This window comes from Symphalangus syndactylus, chromosome 15, assembly GCF_028878055.3.
Source record: "Symphalangus syndactylus isolate Jambi chromosome 15, NHGRI_mSymSyn1-v2.1_pri, whole genome shotgun sequence".
NCBI lineage: Eukaryota > Metazoa > Chordata > Mammalia > Primates > Hylobatidae > Symphalangus > Symphalangus syndactylus.
The window spans coordinates 76,832,551-76,838,627 of record NC_072437.2 but is presented as its reverse complement, the minus strand read 5'-3'; positions in this window follow the sequence as shown (position 1 = coordinate 76,838,627).

The following is a 6,077-nucleotide window of genomic DNA, read 5'->3' as shown; positions in this document are numbered from 1 at the left end:
GCTCCTGAAGGAAGCACTAAACATGGAAACGGACAAACAGTATGAGCCACCACAAAAACATACCAAATTGTAGAGACCATCGACACTATAAAGAAACTGCATTAACTAATGGGAAAAATAAACAGCTAGCAACATCATGACAGGATAAATTTCACATGTAACAATATTAACCTTAAATGTAAATGGGCTAAATGCCCCAGTTTAAAGACACAGACTGGCAAGTTGGAAAAAGACTCGAGACCCATTGGTGTGCTGTATTCAGGAGACCCACCTCACGTGCAAAGACACACACCGGCTCAAAATAAAGGGATGGAGGAATATTTACCAAGCAAATGAAAAGCAAAAACAAAAACAAACAAACAAACAAACAAAAGGCATGGGTTGCAATCCTAGTCTCTGATAAAACAGACTTTAAATGGAAAAGATCAAAAGAGACAAAGAAGGGCATTACAAAGCAGTGCCATCTGCTTTTCCTCAGGACTCTGCTCCATCAGCCATCAGGAGGCAGCCACTCAGGCTGTGGGAACCTGGCCATCCATGCTTCTTTGAGTGGGTGAGGTTAAAGGCTGGTCCAACTGCACCAGGAGCATGCTTGCAGAGGTGGCTGCTTGCTCTTTGAGTCAGCTTGGCCTTGCCTGGCATGCACAGGCCCCAGCTGCTGACACGCTGCTCCCAGTGAGCTTGTCCTGCCTGGGGCCAAATTCTAAGTCTCGCCAGGGCCACAGAAGGCCGAGTCCCCTGGGTGGTAATCCTGACTGCTTTCTGCACTTGAACATAAAGTCCTCCTCAAGACGGCCTGTGGTCGGCCTCTTGGCAACCAAGAAGCCCGCAGTGCCACACGAGCCCTGAGGTGTGGACTGGAGCCCCAAAGGCAGCGAACACTCTGCTCCTGATCCTGCTGCTCATTTCCTCTCTGTGGCTCCATACGTAGCACAGATGTTGCACTGAAGCTTGTGCATGCCAGGCAAGGCCAAGCTGGCTCAAAGAGAAACCAACCAACTCTGCACGGCTGTGCCAGGAGCTGGTGGACCAGCCACCAACCTCACTTGCTGCTGGTAAGGGTACATCAGTTCTTCTACCCTAGAGGTAGGGTCCCAGTGCCTTCTGCTTTTCCTCAGGCCTCTGCTCCAGCAGCCATCAGGAGGCAGCCACACAGGCTGTGGGAATCTGGCCATCCCTGCTTCCCTCAAGTAGCTGAGGTTGCTGGCTGCTCCATCTGTTCCCGGAGCATGCTTGCAGAGGTGGCCAGTTGCTCTTTGAGCCAGCTTGGCCTTGCCTTTCATGCATAGGCTCCAGCTACTGACAGGCTGCTGTGAGTGAGCTTGTCCTGTGTTAGGTCAAATTCTAAGTCCGGTCAGGGCCACAGAAGGCAGAGTCCCCTGGGTGGTAATCCTGACTGCTTTCTGCACTTGAACATAAAGTCCTCCTCAAGATGGTCTGTGGTCTGCCTCTTTGCAACCAAGAAGCCCATAGTGCCACACGAGCCCTGAGGCATGGACTGGAGCCCGAAAGGCAGCGCACACCCTGCTCCTGATCCTGCTGCTCGTTTCCTCTATATGGCTTCATTTGTAGGAATGTTGTCGCTCTGAGGCTTGTGCACGCTCGGCAAGGCCAAGCTGGCTCAAAGAGCAACCAGCCACCTCTGCAAGGGTGTGCCAGGAGCAGGTGGACAAGCCACCATCTCTCGCTGCTGGTCAGGGTACATCAGTTCTTCTACCCTAGAGGTAGGGTCCCAGTGCCATCTGCTTTTCCTCAGGCCTCTGTCCCATCAGCCATCAGGAGGCAGCCACTCAGGTTGTTGGAATCTGGCCATCCCTGCTTCCTTGAGTGGGTGAGGTTGGTGGCTGGTCCACCTGCTACAGACACACCCTTGCAGAGGTGGCTGGTTGCTCTTTGAGCCAGCTTGGCTTTGCCTTTCATGCATAGGCTCCAGCTACTGACAAGCTGCTCTGAGTGAGCTTGTCCTGCGTTAGGACAAATTCTATGTCCGGTCAGGGCCACAGAAGGCAGAGTCCCCTGGGTGGTAATCCTGACTGCTTTCTGCACTTGAACATAAAGTCCCCCTCAAGATGGCCTGTGGTCTGCCTCTTTGCAACCAAGAAGCCCACAGTGCCACACGAGCCCTGAGGCATGGACTGGAGCCCCAAATGCAGTGCACACCCTGCTTCTGAGCCTGCCTCTAATGTCCTCTGTGTGGTTCCATTTGTAGCACAGTTGTTGCACTGATACTTGTGCATGCTGGGCAAGGCCAAGCTGGCTCAAAGAGCAACCAGCCACCTCTGCAAGGGTGTGCCAGGAGCAGGTGGACCAGCCACCAACATCACTCGCTGCTGGACATGGTACATCAGTTCTTCTACCCTAAAGGTAGGGCCACAGTGCCATCTGCTTTTCCTCAGGCCTCTGCTGCATCAGCCATCAGGTGGCAGCAACTCAGGCTGTGGGAACCTGGCCATCCCGGCTTCGTTGAGTGGGTGAGATTGGTGGCTGGTCCAGCTGCTCTAGGCGCACCCTTGCAGAGGTGGCTGGTTGCTCCTTGAGCCATCTTGGCTTTGCCTGGCATGCACAGGCCCCAGGTACTGACATGCTGCTCCAAGTGAGCTTGTCATGCCTGGGGCCAAATTCTAAGTCTGGCCAGGGTCACAGAAGGCTGAGTCCCCTAGGTTGTAATCCTGGCTGCTTTCTGCACTTGAACATAAAGTCCTTGTCAAGATGGCCTGTGGTCTGCCTCTTAGCAACCAAGAAGCCCACAGTGCCATATGAGCCCTGAGGCATGGACTGGAGCCCCAAAGGCAGCACACACCCTGCTTCTGAGCCTGCTGGTCATTTTCTGTGTGGCTCCATTTGTAGCACAGTTGTTGCACTGAGGCTTGTGCATGTCGGGCAAGGCCAAGCTGGCTCAAAGAGCAACGAGCCATGTCTGCAAGGATCAGCCTGGAGCAGGTGGACCAGCCACCAACCTCACCCACTTAAGGAAGCAGGGAATATGTGTTTGTACCATGCATTTCACTACAAGTACATTTCCCCTGAGGTTGGTGGCCTAGGTTGTCTTCTAGGTTTTTTATGGCTTTAGGTCTTAAGTTTAACTCTTCAATCCATCTTAAGTTAATTTTGGTATAAAGTGTAAGGAAGTGGCCCAGTTTCAGTTTTCTGAATATGGCTAGCCACTTTTCCCAACACCATTTATTGAATAAGGGATCCTTTCCCCATTGCTTGTTTTTGTCAGGTTTGTCAAATATCAGATGGTTTTAGATGTGCGGTGTCATTTCTGAGGCCTCTGTTCTGTTCCATTTGTCTATATATCTGGTTTGGTACCAGTACCATGCTGTTTTGGTTACTGTAGCCTTGTGGAATAGTTTGAAGTTAGGTACTGTGATGCCTCCAGCTTTGTTCTTTTTGCTTAATATTGTCTTGGCTATGTGAGCTCTTTTTTGGTTCCATATGAAATTTAAAGTAGTGTTTCTAATTGTGGGAAGAAAGTCAATGGTAGCTTGATGGAGATAGCACTGATTCTATAAATTACTTTGGGAGATATGGCATTCAGGCACAGAAATATCATTGCATTAGGCACTACCATTCAGGACATAGGCATGGGCAAAGACTTCATCACTAGAACACCAAAAGCAATGGCAACAAAAGCCAAAATTCACAAATGGGATCTAATTAAACTAAAGAGTGTCTGCAGAGCAAAAGAAACTATCATCAGAGTGAACAGGCAACCCTGAGAATGGGAGAAAATTGTTGCAGTCTATCCATCTGACAAAGGGCTAATATGCAGGATCTATAAAAACTTAAACAAATTTACAAGAAAAAAACAAACAACCCCATCAAGAAGTGGGCAAAAGATATGAACAGAAACTTCCCAAAGGAGACATTTATGCAGCCAACGAACACGTGAAGCAAAACACTGGTCATTAGAGAAATGGAATTCAAAACCACAATGAGATACAATCTTACGCCACTTAGAATGGCCATCATTAAAAAATCAGGAAACAACAGATGCTGGAGAGGATGGGGAGAAATAGGAAACTTTTACACTGTTGGTGGGAGTATAAATCAGTTCAACCATCATGGAAGACAGTGTGATGATTTCTCAGGGATCTACAACTAGAAATACCATTTGACCCAGCAATCCCATTACAGTGTATATACTCAAAAAAATATAAATCATTCTAATATAAAGACACATGCACACGTATGTTTATTGCAGCAGTGTTCACAACAGCAAAGACTTGGAACCAACCCAAATGCCAACCAATGATAGACTGGATAAAGAAAATGTGGCATATATACACCATGGAATACTATGCAGTCATAAAAAAGGATGAGTTCATATCCTTTGCAGGGACATGGATGAAGCTGGAAACCATCATTCTCAGCAAACTAACACAAGAACAGAAAACCAAACACCACATGTTCTCACTCATAAGTAGGAGCTGAACAATGAGAACACACGGACACAGGAAGGGAAACATCACACACAGGGGCCTGTCGGGGTGGGGGTCTAGAAAAGGGATGGCATTAGATCACGGGTTGGTAGATGCAGCAAGCCACCATGGCATGTGTATACGTATGTAACAAACCTGCATGTTCTGCACATGTACCCCAGAACTTAAAGTATAATTTAAAAAAAAGAAATTTGCTTTTAATTAAGCTTTTAATCATAGAACTTGTAAAGAAAATCCTTTTGAATCTTTTACTACCACATCATAGCTGGGACAAACTGCTGATATTTTAACAGTAACACAAATATCAAACAGAAAGAACTAGACTTAGGAACCAAATTCAGGTTTCTGTAGTGAACAGGGCAGAGTCTTAACATTGGGTCGCCACAACTACTCCTTCAGTTTGGCCTTGGCTAGCAAAAGATGCGACAACTTATATAAAGAAAAAAAAAAGTTAAAAAAATCATTTCTGCTAACTGGAATTTTTTGTTTCATTTTGTTTTGTTTTTGCAGCCACATGAGTTTTAGCCAATTCAGAAGACTTGTTCCCCACAATTTGGAGCATTCTTTGGATTTGACCAAGTCAGGAAGAGATGGGAGAAAAGTGAAACAGCAACAACAAAACCCCAAACATAAACAAACAAAAAGAGTTAAGCAAGACAAACAAATGTACAATTCATATGATTACTGAGTGTTCTAATGGTAAGGAGAAATTAAAAGCAGCTGGTGAGTAATCTTAAATTTTAGTCATTAAGGAAAAATTTTAAGACAAAACTCTAATTCAGCTACTTACCTGGAAACAAGGCTCAGGCTGGTGAGTGTTCTCTGCCATCTTAGAAGCTGGAAAAAACTTACACTCACCTTCCCTGTCAGAAGCAAGCTGAAACTCAGGAAAGGAGGTGCCTGCTCTCCATCGTCATGGAAGCAGGAAAACTTGCCTTCCTTGTTGGAAATAAGTAAAACTTCAGAAAAGGAGTTGTATAGCAAAATCAACCTTACATCTCAACCAAATTTTGGGAGATCAGGGATTCTCTGCAGGGGAGAAGCTCCCTAACCTCAGCACATTATCCTATTGGCTTGGGCAATAAAGATAGCCCAGGTTGGTATCAAGCAATAATGAGATTTATCAAAAGTCAGGACCACCTTTGTAATCTCCTTCTCTGTATTGCTTTTTTTTTTTTTTTTTTTTTTTTTTTGAGACGGATTCTCACTGTCTCACCCAGGCTGCAGTGCAATGGTGTGATCTTGGCTCACTGCAAGCTCCATCTCCTGGGGTCATGCCATTCTCCTGCCTCAGCCTCCTAAGTAGCTGGGACTACAGGTGCCCGCCACCACGCCTGGCTAATTTTTTGTATTCTTTTAGTAGAGACGGTGTTTCACCGTGTTAGCCAGGATGGTCTAGATCTCCTGATCTTGTGATCCACCCGTCTCGGCCTCCAAAAGTGCTGGGATTACAGGCGTGAACCACCGCGCCCGGCCCTCTGTCTTTTTTTTTTTTTTTTTTATCTTTATTGGTATAGTCTGTTTGTCAGAAACTAGGAGTGCAACACCTGCTTTTTTCTGTTTTCCATTTCCTTGAAATATTTTTCTCCATTCCTTTATTTTGAGCCCATGTATGGCACTGCATGTGAGATG